Here is a 12,429-nt window from a genome sequence, read left to right as displayed (position 1 = left end):
TAACCACTCATTCTGGTGAAGGATGCGGCGGCCCGCCGCAGTTCTGCTCATTAGACCTTCTGGATTAAAAGATGGCCCTCTCTTAGCTCTTCCACCGTGTTGTAAAGCCCCGCCCTAAGCAGCCTCTCTGTGGACGCACTCATAGAAAGACCAATGGCTTCCTCAACTGGCTTTGTAATCATTATTTAAAGCATCTTTGGGTCTTCTGTGATATCGTGCTAAGTTACGTCGTGCGGTGACGTGGAGGGCGGGCAGGCGAGCATGCGCCTTTCCTTCTCGTCTTGTGAGCGGCGATAAGCATCGGCGCTGAACTATTTAACCTGGGCTATCGCTTCATTATAAACGTTCTTGTTGTTGGAGCAGCAGTCTCTGCTTGGTCACTACATTGGCGACGAGGCACGGTCTGGCCCGTGTAGGCCGTCGGAAACAGGCGTCATGGCATTGGGTGGCCGCATTTGACGTGCAGTGAAGTTCGACATGGGAAGAATACGTCGAGCGCACCGAACTTTACTGTGCCGTCAACAAGGTGTCGGAGGAGAGGGCGGTGCTGCTGAGTTGCTGCAGGAAGGTAACGTACTCCCTGATATCGACGCTCGTCAAGCCGCTATTACCGCCGAACGTAAAATACCAGGTCCTCATCTTCACCATACAGAACCACATTCAGCCAAAGCCGTCCGAGCTGTATTCAAGGTACGTGTTTTCGAAACGGAACCAGGAATTTGGCGAGTCTGTGGCCGACTATGTCACTGTCTTGCGAAGGTTAGCCGGGAACTGTGGGTTCAGCGGGGGCAAGTTTCCGCTTACTGAAATGCTTCGCGACCGATTGGTTTTCGGAATCGCCGAAGGAGTCGCATAACAACGGCTACTGGCGGAAAAAAAACTGACTTTAGAAGCAGCGTACGATTTCGCAGTCACGGAAGAGACTACAGCTCAGCAGGACCAAACTATAAGAGAAAGACGGCGAGAAGCGGAGGCTCGGCTAGAAATGATCACGGAACTAGGCTTGCGAGCTAAAACGCCGAACGCGGAAAACCACGGAAGCCACCGTGTCTCGTGGGACTGTCAGCAGGGCAAACGGCGTTGTTTCCGGTGTTTGGGCAACCACGCAGCTGTGCAGTGTAGGTTCACGAATGCAAAGACCTTAAATTTTTCAGGAAAAGGACACATAGAAAGAGCGTGCAAAGCAAATACGACGCAAGCACAGGATCAGCTGGCTCAGACTACGGTCGGCACAGGAACCGAGTACGACAGCCTATGCAGCATCGGACAAGTAGCAAGCGCTGTCCCGAAATACGTAGTTGATGTCGAGATTGGCGGAGAGATTTTGAAAATGGAAGTGGATTCTGCGGAAGCGCGATTTATTATTAGCCAGAGGAAGTTTCAAAAACTAAGTGTGTCAAAGCGTGGAAAACTAAAACAGCCGGTACACGAAGCTCGTCACCTGGACGGAAGAGGCTAGCGAAATTTTAGGAAAAGCAGCGGTTCCTTTAAGGGTCAATGGTCGAAACTGCGAGTTGCCGCTGCTGGTGGTCAAGAACGAAGGGAACACCTTGCTTGGCCGCGATTGGTTCGGACTTTTGGAGATAGAATTCATGGGTCTTCATTCCATCAGCAGGAGCCGAGTAATCTTCGCTGCCCGATTTCCACACGTGTTCAGCGGTCTCTGCCGGGCGCTGTTTTACCGCCCATTCACAGCGACCTGAAGGAAGGCGCCCTGCCAAGGTTCCTGAAATGTCGAAACATTCCTTTTGCGCTGAAAGATGATGGTGTGACTGAGCTGAATAGGCTTGTGCAGTTCGGAATAGTGGAGCAACTTAATACTCCGAAAGGGCAACACCCATGGTCGTGGTGCGGAAAAAGGATGGTTCGCTCAGAATCTGCGGAGACTATCGAAGCAGAGTTAACGAGGCAGTCAAGAGTAATGTGTATCCTCTACCCACCAACAAGGAGCTTTTCGCTAAGCTAGGAAAGGGGTGGTTCTTCTCGAAGCTTGATCTGGCACACGCGTACCAGCAGCTTGCTGTCGACGATACAACTGGCGAACTGCTAACGATAACCACAGTACAAGGGCTCTACATAGTTCTCCGGCTACCGCACGGCGTTTCTATGGCACCGCTACTGTTTCAAAGGGCAATGGACACTATGCTTGCTGGACTACCTAAAGTAGCCGTGTTGCTGGACGACATCCTGGTGGTCAGCGAAACAGCAGAGGAGCATGAACGCATGCTCACGGAGATATTCGGCCGCCTACAAAAGGCTGCACTCAGAGTGAAAGCCAACAAATGCGAGTTGTTTCAGGATCGCCTCGAGTTCCTGGGCCATCGCATTGATAAGTGTATCATATACCCTTCCGAAGGGTATATGATAAACCCATGTATACCCATCCATAAAGCCCTGGCCCCAACTAACAAGAAGGAACTCCAGGCATTCTTGGGTATGGTGAATATTTACAAAACATTTTTTGCGGGGCAGATCCGAAATAGTGGAGAAGCTTTACCGTTTGCTTGATGACAATGCTACCTGGAAGTGGGGCGAAGAGCGCCAAAGGATGTTTGAAGGCCTAAAAGATTGCTAACATCACAGTCCTTGCTGGTGCATTTCAACGAAAGTGCTCCGTTGATACTGTCCTGTGATGCGTCTCCGGTGAGTGTGGATGCTGAACTCGCTCACTGTTCCGAGAGGGGAAATGAGCAACCCATTCCCTATGCATTAAGGACTTTAACGAAGGCTGATTGGAATTATGCTCAAATAGACCGAGAAGCATTAGCCATGGTGTTTGGAGTGAGTCACTTTCACCAGTACCTAACCGGCGGAAAATTTGCAATTCTCACAGACCACAAAACGCTCCTAGGAATATTTCGGCGCGATAAACGAATGCCAGATGTTCTGTCACCACGCATGCTACGATGGAGGCTAATCCTGTCGGCGTCCCAATACCAGCTTGACCACCGCAAAACTCAGGATCACGCGAACGCGGATTGCCTCAGCAGGCTCCCGGTTCCAGCATTTCGGTTGGAGGCAGAAGCGCCAGGCGACGTATTTCTTTTTGAAGCCGCCGAGTACCCGCCAGACACCGCCGCAGAAGTTGCTTGCTGCACGTCGCAAGACAGTCGGCTATCGGAAGTACGAAAAGGAAACATCGACGGCTAGCCAAACAAAGAGGTACCGACAGACTACGGCGGATACGAGATAAGACAGAACGAACTGTCCGTGCATCGTGATGGTGTGGTTTGGGGAACCGAGTAGTAATCCCTGAGGTGCTGAAAAAACGTGTCCTCATCTTGATGCATTCTAATCACCCGTGAGTGAGTGCAATGAAAGCTATCACGAGGTCCTACGTTTGGTGGCCTAAGATGGATGCGCAGATCGAAGAATTTGTGCGGTACTGGAAGGCGTGCCAGGAGAACCGGCAAAGTGAGCCGAAAGCTCCTACGCACTTCTGGACGAAACCGGAGCGAGAATGGAGCCGAGTGCATATCGATTTTGCGGGTCCTGTCGATAGTGGCGTTTTCCTAGTGGTAGCTGATTCTTTCTCGAACTGAGCTGAGGTGGAAATAATGACGTCAATGCACTCACCTGCCCTAATCTAGCAGCTGCATAAGATGCTTGCAACATAAGGACTGCCAGATTTGATTGCTTCAGATGATGGCGCGGCGTTTAGTAGCTGGGACATGCAGTCCTTTGTGAAGTTGATCGACATTGAGTACATGTACACTGCTCCATACCACCCTACAAGTAAAAGAAGAGCAGAACGCATGGTTCGTGAGCATAAATGTGCACTAATAAAACAGAGTCAAGGCTCTCTAGCGTGCAAAGTGTCTCGTTTCTTGTTCAACCAACACTCCACGCCTCACTCCGAGTCAGGCAAAACTCCAGCAGAGCTTATGCTGGGCAGGAACCTGCGCTCGGGCCTGTCAAAACCTCACCCCGATGCGATGGACGTGGATACAACCGGCAGCCCCCAGAAAAAAGTTTTCAGTGTGGTGACTCTGTCTACGCAAGGAATTTTCGCCAAGGTCTTAAGTGGTTAGCTGCTCGTGTGCTACGGCGTCGGGGCACGTCATGTACGAGGTCCAGACGTCCGACGGGAGTATCCATCGACGCCATTGGAACCACGTGAGATGGGCCTTGGAACCAACAACTCCAACATGCGGGACAAGAGCTTCGTTTGCGTGCCCGGGACCGCCCGGTTCGGAGCATGGCCCTCTAGAAGCCGGGGTTTCTCTTTCGGGCCCGTCAAGCCTGGGGGGAGGTCACCTGCGAACGAGACTCCCGTATTGAGGCGTTATTCTCGCCAGTGTCGTCCAGTGCACCGATACGGCATAGATGACTTGGAGGGAGGGATGTTATATCGTGCCAATTTACGTGGTGCGGTGACGTGCCGGGCAAGCAGGCGGCACACGCCTTTCCTTCTCTTTTTGTAAGCGCCGATAAGAATTGGCGCTGAACTATTTAGGCCGCGCTATCGCTTCAATAAACTTTCTTGTTATTGGAGCAGCAGTTTCTGCTTGGTCACTACATTCTCCTTGCCGAGAAGAAGACAGAGTGTTGACGTAAGTGAATCTCCAGAGGAGAAAAGCTTGAACTAATCGAAAGGTATCGAATTCCTTGAGGCCTCGCTTCTTCGTGGCAACTCGCCTGATCATGCGTATGATTTTAGTGATGCTGTGTTTGAGACGCTGCAGGGATACGTCACTCTTGGAGTTGGTCTGAAGATGTAGGCCCAGGTTCTTGATGCTGGGGCTTGGAGTGATGGGGTGGCCACCAAGGAGTATTTGGATGTGTTCCTTGAGGTGTCGTTTGTCGTAAGGGCGGACGACAGCGAGCTGAGATTTTTACGTGAACACTGGAAGCCACAGGCTTGTGCACATTGGCGTACTAGAAGTGAGATGTTATGGGTTGGAATGAGCTTCCTTTAATTTTTGTAACTCACAGCACACAAGCAAGGCGCGCAAGACGTGCCGTGGGCGTAGCTTACAGCGGCGCGAACGGTCCTGTGACGCGATCGCGTGGCATTCAGGGAGAATGGGATAGTTAAATCCGTAGATGGGCTTGGTTAGTACACCACTTGTTTTCCCCGTCTCCGCGTGGGCTCGTCGCTAAATCGCTAAAACAAAGAGCTCTGGCCTTGTTACTCCATTAGTTCCAGGTTCAATTCCTGGTGGTGCCAATAAATTCGTTTATTAGATGCAACGCATCTCTTTAACTCGCCTTGTCCCGCGTCGTTGTCGCGGCGTAGTCCGCATCCCTCCCCCATTCTCCTCGCCGCGGCAGCTGCGCGCTCCGCCGCTCTCACCGCAGCGCCATCTGTGCGTCAGCGCGGTCAGCCCGCAGCTTGCGCTCGGCTGCGCCCCGCTCCCGTCGCCGTGCCAGCTGTGCGTTAGCGCGCAGCTTGCGCTCGGTTAAAAATTTACACCATCTTCCAGCGAGGGCAACCATGGGGTAGATGCGACGCATGGGGGGTGAACATGCTGCGTAAATAGGATACACAACAACAGAAATCCACACGCTGACATCGCTAACATAACGGAAACGCAACGGCAACCCCCGATCCGTCGGATCTACCCCATGGTTCCCCTAGCGGGAAGATGTTGTAAATGTTTTTTGTTCCCCGGAGTTTTCTGTCGACACCAACAATCGCGAAAGAACCCTTGGGGGGTAGAGGTAAAAAGCTTTGCTTTAAGACGGCTTTGCACCGCTAGGGTCCGGCTACTCCCTCTCTCCTAGGACCCACTGTCTCATGAGGGGACAAGATAGGTCGACTTATAGCTCTGCCCTTTCTCTAGCCTTGCGCCACTAGCGCAAGCTGTGCCAATACAACGACAAATAATTCACGCTGCTCACGGGTAGCGCAAGTTTCTCTTATTGCACCACATGTCGACGGCGGCAGGTGCTAACATTGTTGTATGGCCCGAAAGGAGGCCTTCCGCATGACCACTGACCACATTACCCACTGCCCACCACCAACATACCCCGTCACCTGCGTCAGGAGCCACCCGAGTTGACTGCACTCGTTCAATTCTGGCCTCTATGCCTGCTTGAATAAAAAAAGACATCGCCTATTAAAGAAGAAACTTGACGGACGGCATTTCTAGAAGGAGTACCGGCACTCTCACTGCCGGGAGAGTAGGTGCCGTTTGACAGCAGCCTTGTTGCCGCACTGAAGTGTCGCGGGACCGTCGCGCCTAAATATGCACGCCTCAAGCCGTTTTATGCGTAGCGATGCTTCGTCCGGGCAGAAGCGTGGCATACTCTACATGCGCAGTCGAAACCCGCATTTCTGAGGCACACGCCCCTCCCTATCATACGCAAACCAAAAGAGCAGGGTAGTACGTACTAGTGACGCAAAGATTGGTCACACAGCGAAACTGGCTGGCCCACCTTAGTTATTCTTTGTTCCCACAAGGTTATGCTTTATAATGCTTGGAGCGTGGCTATAATTTGATATTCGGTCGATTTTTCCGCGTGGTGTCGTCGCCAACCCCCCAATGAGCAAAGAACATTCGGTCATTAAAGTGTGTACAGCGTACGCGCGCCTACGTGCTTTGTTGTTCAGCTGGAAAAGTACCAGAGGGACGAAGAGATGAGCGTTGGCTCAAAATTTTCGAACTCGTTCTGTGGCGCACGTTGGGCTTGTGTGGTCTAGCGGGGCGCATGAGAATTAAGCAGCTGATTAACCTTACCGCTTGACGATCTTTCGGCTTCTTTCATTTTGGCACTATTTCTTCACTCTGCACTGCCAAAACTGCACCTCTGGTTGCAGCACGCGAAAGAACAAGGCACCCCGCGAAGCGTTTCTAACACAGTGCATCTACCAGTTCTCTCGCGCTTCCGGCAGGTGAAGGTACGAGTCCCGCCCGAGCGCGGCGAAGGAAGTTGGGGAGGTGCGGGCACAGGCCATGACGTCATCCCTATGCGAGGTTTTCGTGCGGACGTTCGCCGGCCCACCACTAGCTGAAACAACATCGCTTATAAAAGTGTCCGATTTCTCTTTTTGCACGCCTAGAGCACGCAATAAAAGCACCGTTTTGTGAAGGCACGCGTTCTTGCACTTTCCCTATATCCTGTCTCCGCTCTTACATCCCCTCCTGGAAGGTAAAAAAGCAGATGTTGTTGATGATGATGATGATGACGTTTGATTGTGAAAGTTTTTAGTTTTGCTTTCTCGATGTTCGGAGGTACCTGCAGAAACTCTGGAAATTTGCATGTGAAGCGACATAATGATAAGCTGTGAAGATTTTCTCTGTTGTGTACGCAGCATATGAGATTAGAACGGGATGTGAGTTGTGTATGCCTAATAAGAATATGCGTTCTACTGACTCACTGACTTACTGACTGACTGGCTGACTGACTGGCTGACTGACTCACTAATTCATCAAGGGCTTTCCAAAAGTGCTGCATTTAGAGATTTGCGGTATTGGGAATACATTCCTGTCATGACGTAGGTGCCCACTAAGGCGAACATTTCTTAAATGTACACTTAGGCAACGAAAAGGGGGACATTGTGTTTTCCTACTTTCGTCATTATCTCGCTGACTCCTTCACACATTGAAGTGCTTTTTGCTGATATGTGTAACCTTTTGAAATACCTAAAAAGCAGTTTTATGGTTTTGCCCAAACAATACATTTTGGCCTATTCTGCATTCCGGAACCAAATAGGTGTCCTGAAAAATTATTTAATAAATGTTTGAGTGATTGATGTATCCAATAGGGTATTGCTAATAAATGCTGCTTATACAAACACACAACAAATTTTAGAAATTTCGCCCTGCGACGCTGGTAAGATGGCGAATTTTTTTAATCACACACCTGACGAGCTGGAAAGGCCTGACAAGTGATTTCAAGGCCTAGCCAAATAGCCAATCTCATAATGACCATGGTTGGTGCTTAATGGCGCAAGATAACAATGGCAAAGAGCGCCTGAGAAAAAGATGCTGAATTTTAGATAAGACCGTAAATCCTAAAACAGGTAACTAAAAGTAAAATTCACGCCAAAGAGAAGACAATGGAGATGCCTGGTGTATAGGGCCAGCATGATTACACGTGATTAGACAAGAGCTGCAGAAATTTTACCTGGGCTAAAAACTTGAGAACGCGTTGACTAGAAAACATTGATTGTGTTTTCTGTATAATTCAGGGAAAAGTTTTTGCCGTGTTGTGTCATGTTCGTTGCATGCGATTAGTATGTTGACTACGGATAGGCCCTTTCCACACCTGCTACACATGGGTCGCGAAGATCCAGTGAGCACGTGGGAGTGCGTTACATGTGTGTGGCCTATCCGCAGCCTAGCCAGGGGCGACTTCGTGTATCTGTTGTGTGAGTCATTTGTGTAGCATCACAATTGTGGTTTTATTACGTGTAGTTTTTTGTCTGTTTGTTGCCATGTGTTACGAAGCTGTTGTCTGATGTCTGTCTTTAGGTATTGGTACGGTACTGTTGTTATGTCAACTGCGGCCAAGAGAGCAGCAGCACCAGCCATTTGATCAGCGATCTCATTGTCAGAGATCCCACCGTGCCCTGGTACCCAGCATATTGTTATTTTAAATATCAAGCATATGCAGTCATTATAACGTTTAAAAGAGCATCGATCACGTAGTTTTTAAATAACTTTTCTGATGACAGTGCGCGCACAACGCTTAGAAAATCTTTGTACACGATGGAGTTGGGAATTTTATGTTTGATGGTGTGATTGGAAATGAGTAAGATGCCATACGCTTCATCCGTGTAAATACTGCTATAAAAATTTATTTTTTAATAACGCTAAAGTTTCGTACGTGGGCTGCACAAGAAACAGTAGAAGCAGTTTTCGATGCGTCGCTGAAAAATTCGGCGCACCTGTATTTGTCCTGCAGGAACAGTAAGTGCACGAGAATTGCACTCCTGGTTACCCTATTGTTCTTCTAGATACGTGAATGACAGGTCGCGGGATATAGGACGGAGACGCCATGGTGCAATGAAATTATGAATGGGTGTCTTTTGCGTGTCTGAAAGGGGGACATTGAGTGCAGAAGCCTCCTCCCTCGCTCTGAGAAAGAAAGGAAAGGACATAGATGGCCTGTTTAAAAATAGCTGCAAATTTGGTGTATCGTTCCTGATAGGAATAAAAAGATAGTGCTGAGAGACATGATCTTAGATGCATACATCAATTCAACATACTCCGAATGAGAGGCGAAGGCCAAGATGCAGCGCTGGGTCGAGCAGTTCAGTGATGTTTTTGTAGCCGCCCCATACACTACATTGCCGTAGTCAAACCGAGACCTAACCAAGGCTGTGTAAAGCGCAGCAGGAGTTGTTTGTCGGCCCTATTTAGACCTTAAGAATGTTCATTGTTTTTAATCATTTCCATTTACGCTGTTTGATATGAGGAATGAATCTAAGCTTTTCGTCCAATAAAATACCTAAAAACTTATGCGCGTTCTTCACAGGAATCGACACGTTGGGTCCATTTAAACCCCACGTTTCCTGGAGAACACAACACAAGAGCTATTTCCAGGGTTAATTTTAAAACCCTTTTAGTCTGCCCCGGCGGTATGTTTCTAGACGCCCAACTGGACTTGACGCTCGCAGATTGACATATTACATGATTTAAAAGATAAGTGCACGTCGTCTACATACAAGGAATATGAAAATGTAGGTGGCAATGCTGTCCCAAGAGAGTTCATCTTGACTATGAAGAGCATGCAGCTCACCAGTTCACCTTGGGGCACGCCATTTTCTTGCACGTGAAACAGTACACAACACAGTACACAACCAACTCTCGCTGGAAACGTTCTCTCTGACAAGTAACTAACAAGGGTGTTTGCCATGTCAACCAAAACACCGAATGACTTGAGGTCACTAAGGATCCCTGTAACGCCAACCGGTATCATACAAGTTTTCGAGGTCGCAAAACACAGTTAAACAATACTGCCTATGCATGAAAGCATCCTTGATGTACGAGTCAAGTGCGACGAGTTGATCGTTCGTCGATCGCCCCACCCTGAAGCCTGCCTGGCAGCTCTCGAAAAGCCTGCCTGGCAGCTCTTGAGTACGTTGTACTCAATGAAGTACACAAGCCTGCGATTCAGCATCTTCGGTAGAAGCTTGCGCAAGCAGCTCGTTAGGGCTTTGCGACGGTAACTTGAGGGGGACGATGGGTCCTTTCGCTCCTTCAAGAAAGCAACTACTATGACTTCCCTGTAATAGTGTGTAATGTGCCCCGAAAGCCATATTTCATTATATAGATGGAGAAGTGTTTCAAGTATGTCTGCGTGCAGAAGTTGTATTGTTGTATATGTGATGCTGTCTGGGTCTGGAGCTGAGGCTTTATACGTGCTGAGAGCAGCTCTCAAATCATAATAGTTATAATAAGTTGTTGACGTATTGTTATCCAGTATAGCTGTCTATTCGGTTGATTGCTTCTGTTTTCTGAAAATGCTTGATTAGTGTGCTGGACTGGACACGTGTTGGAAACGTTGTGCGAGTGTGTCAGCCTGGTCTTCGAGTGTTTATTTTGGTGGAATACAGAAGCGCTCAAAAAACAAGGACGAAGGAAGCAGACAGCACGGCGCTTCGTCCTTGTTTTTTGAGCGCTTCTGTATTCCACCAAAATGAACACATACCAACTAGCCCAACTTTCCGTTCTTCTGCAGTACACTTCGAGTGTTTACCCTGTTGTGCTCACCAGAGACAGGCTGTGTGTTTGCTGTCCTTTCAGTTTGCGTATTCGTGTCCATACTTTTCGTGTGTGGGTATGGGAGAGTATAGATGTTACAAATGAGCCCCAAATATTTTGTTTTGCCTCACGGCGCACACGTTTTCCTAACGCCTTTGCTCTTTTGGACAAAAGGAGGTTTCCAGACGTGGGGTGCCGACGAAGGATACCCCACGCCTTCTTCTAGGCCTCTCTCGCCCGCCTACATGATGATGATGATGATGATTAGTGGCTTTCCCTTTGAATCGGGGCGTCGGTTGTCAGCAATCGACTTGCCTGTTTTATTACGTTTACATGCCCTACTCCCAGGTTAACCTATAGATTTGCTTCCTCCCTCCCATTTCTCCCTCTTTTCTGTTTTAAACTCCTCGCCCCCACCCCCCTTTTTTCTCCCCTCGCTGTTCTAAATTCTCGTCCGCATGATTACTCAACCTGCGTACCCATCCCTTCCCTGCTTTTCCTCCACCACCACTCCAGTCGCCTCTTCGCCACCTCTATGGCCTTGAAGTTGAGGTTCCCCCTCGCCCCAAATCCCAAAGCCTCCGCCAGCGTCGTTTCCCCCTCACCCCACGGTGGCCGTATCTCTGTGCAGCTCCTGACAATATGTTCTATAGTTTCTCGATCACTGCCGCAGCATGCACACGTTTCATCCTGCTGCCTGTAGCTACCCGTGTATGCCCGGGTTCTCAGGCACCCTGCCCGTGCCTCGAAGAGCAACGCACTGCCTCTAGTATTGCCTTATAATCCCTCCTTCTTAATTTCCCGTTTCTCTGTCCTATAAGTCTCCAGGGTTTTTTTCGCTTCCATTCTCTCTGCCCACTTCGTCGTCTCTGCTGCCTTTACCTGCTTTTTAACTGTTGTGTAAACCCCGCTTTCCCCTACCGACCTTCCGTACCGCTTGGTCAGCTGTCTGGTCCTCCGTCTCCACCGCGTGTCCACGCTCCTCAAATACAGGTACTTAAACACCCTCGCGGCCCATCTTTCGTCCTCCATGTCACGAAGTCGCTCCTCAAACTTTATCTTGCTCTGCGCCTCCTTCGCCTCGAAAGACGACCAGCCCATATCCCCTTGTACCGCTTCATTCGTAGTTTTACTGTGGGCCCCTAGGGCCAATCTGCCTACCGCCCTCTGATTTACTTCCAGGCCCGCTTGGGTCTCTGACTTCATGCACAGAACCGAATTAGCGAAAGTTAATCCTGGTACCATGACCCCTTTCCAGACTCCCCTTACCACCTCGTATTTGCTGTATCCCCAGAGGGCTCTATGCTTCATTATAGCCGCGTTCCGTCTTCCTTTCGTCTTAAGGTGAGCCTCATGCGCCTGCGTGTAATCTTCGCTGTTGTTCAGCCATACTCCTAAATATTTATACTCTTTCACCAATGGTATTTCTACTTGCTGCACTGATACTGTTTTGTGCTCCTCGCCGTCATTAAAGACCATGATCCCCGATTTTTCTCTGCTAAAGGATAGCCCTAGGTGCGTCGCTTCTTCACCGCATATATCCATCAAGCCCTGCATACTTATCCGGTTGTCCGCCATCAACAATATGTCGTCTGCATACATTAGTCCCGGAACCCGTTGTTCCACCACCTGCCCGTTTTTCATGTAGGATAAGTCGAACCCCATCGTGCTGTCTTCTAGCTTCCTTTCTAACCCCGTCATGTAGATCATGAACAGCAGCGGAGAGAGAGGACATCCTTGTTTCAGACCCTTGTAGGTGTATACAGGCCTATTG

The sequence above is a fragment of the Haemaphysalis longicornis genome, unplaced genomic scaffold (assembly GCF_048455015.1).
Source record: "Haemaphysalis longicornis isolate Haplotype H1 unplaced genomic scaffold, Haemaphysalis longicornis Haplotype H1 scaffold_3, whole genome shotgun sequence".
Taxonomy (NCBI): domain Eukaryota; kingdom Metazoa; phylum Arthropoda; class Arachnida; order Ixodida; family Ixodidae; genus Haemaphysalis; species Haemaphysalis longicornis.
Note: the sequence above shows the minus strand (reverse complement) of the source record.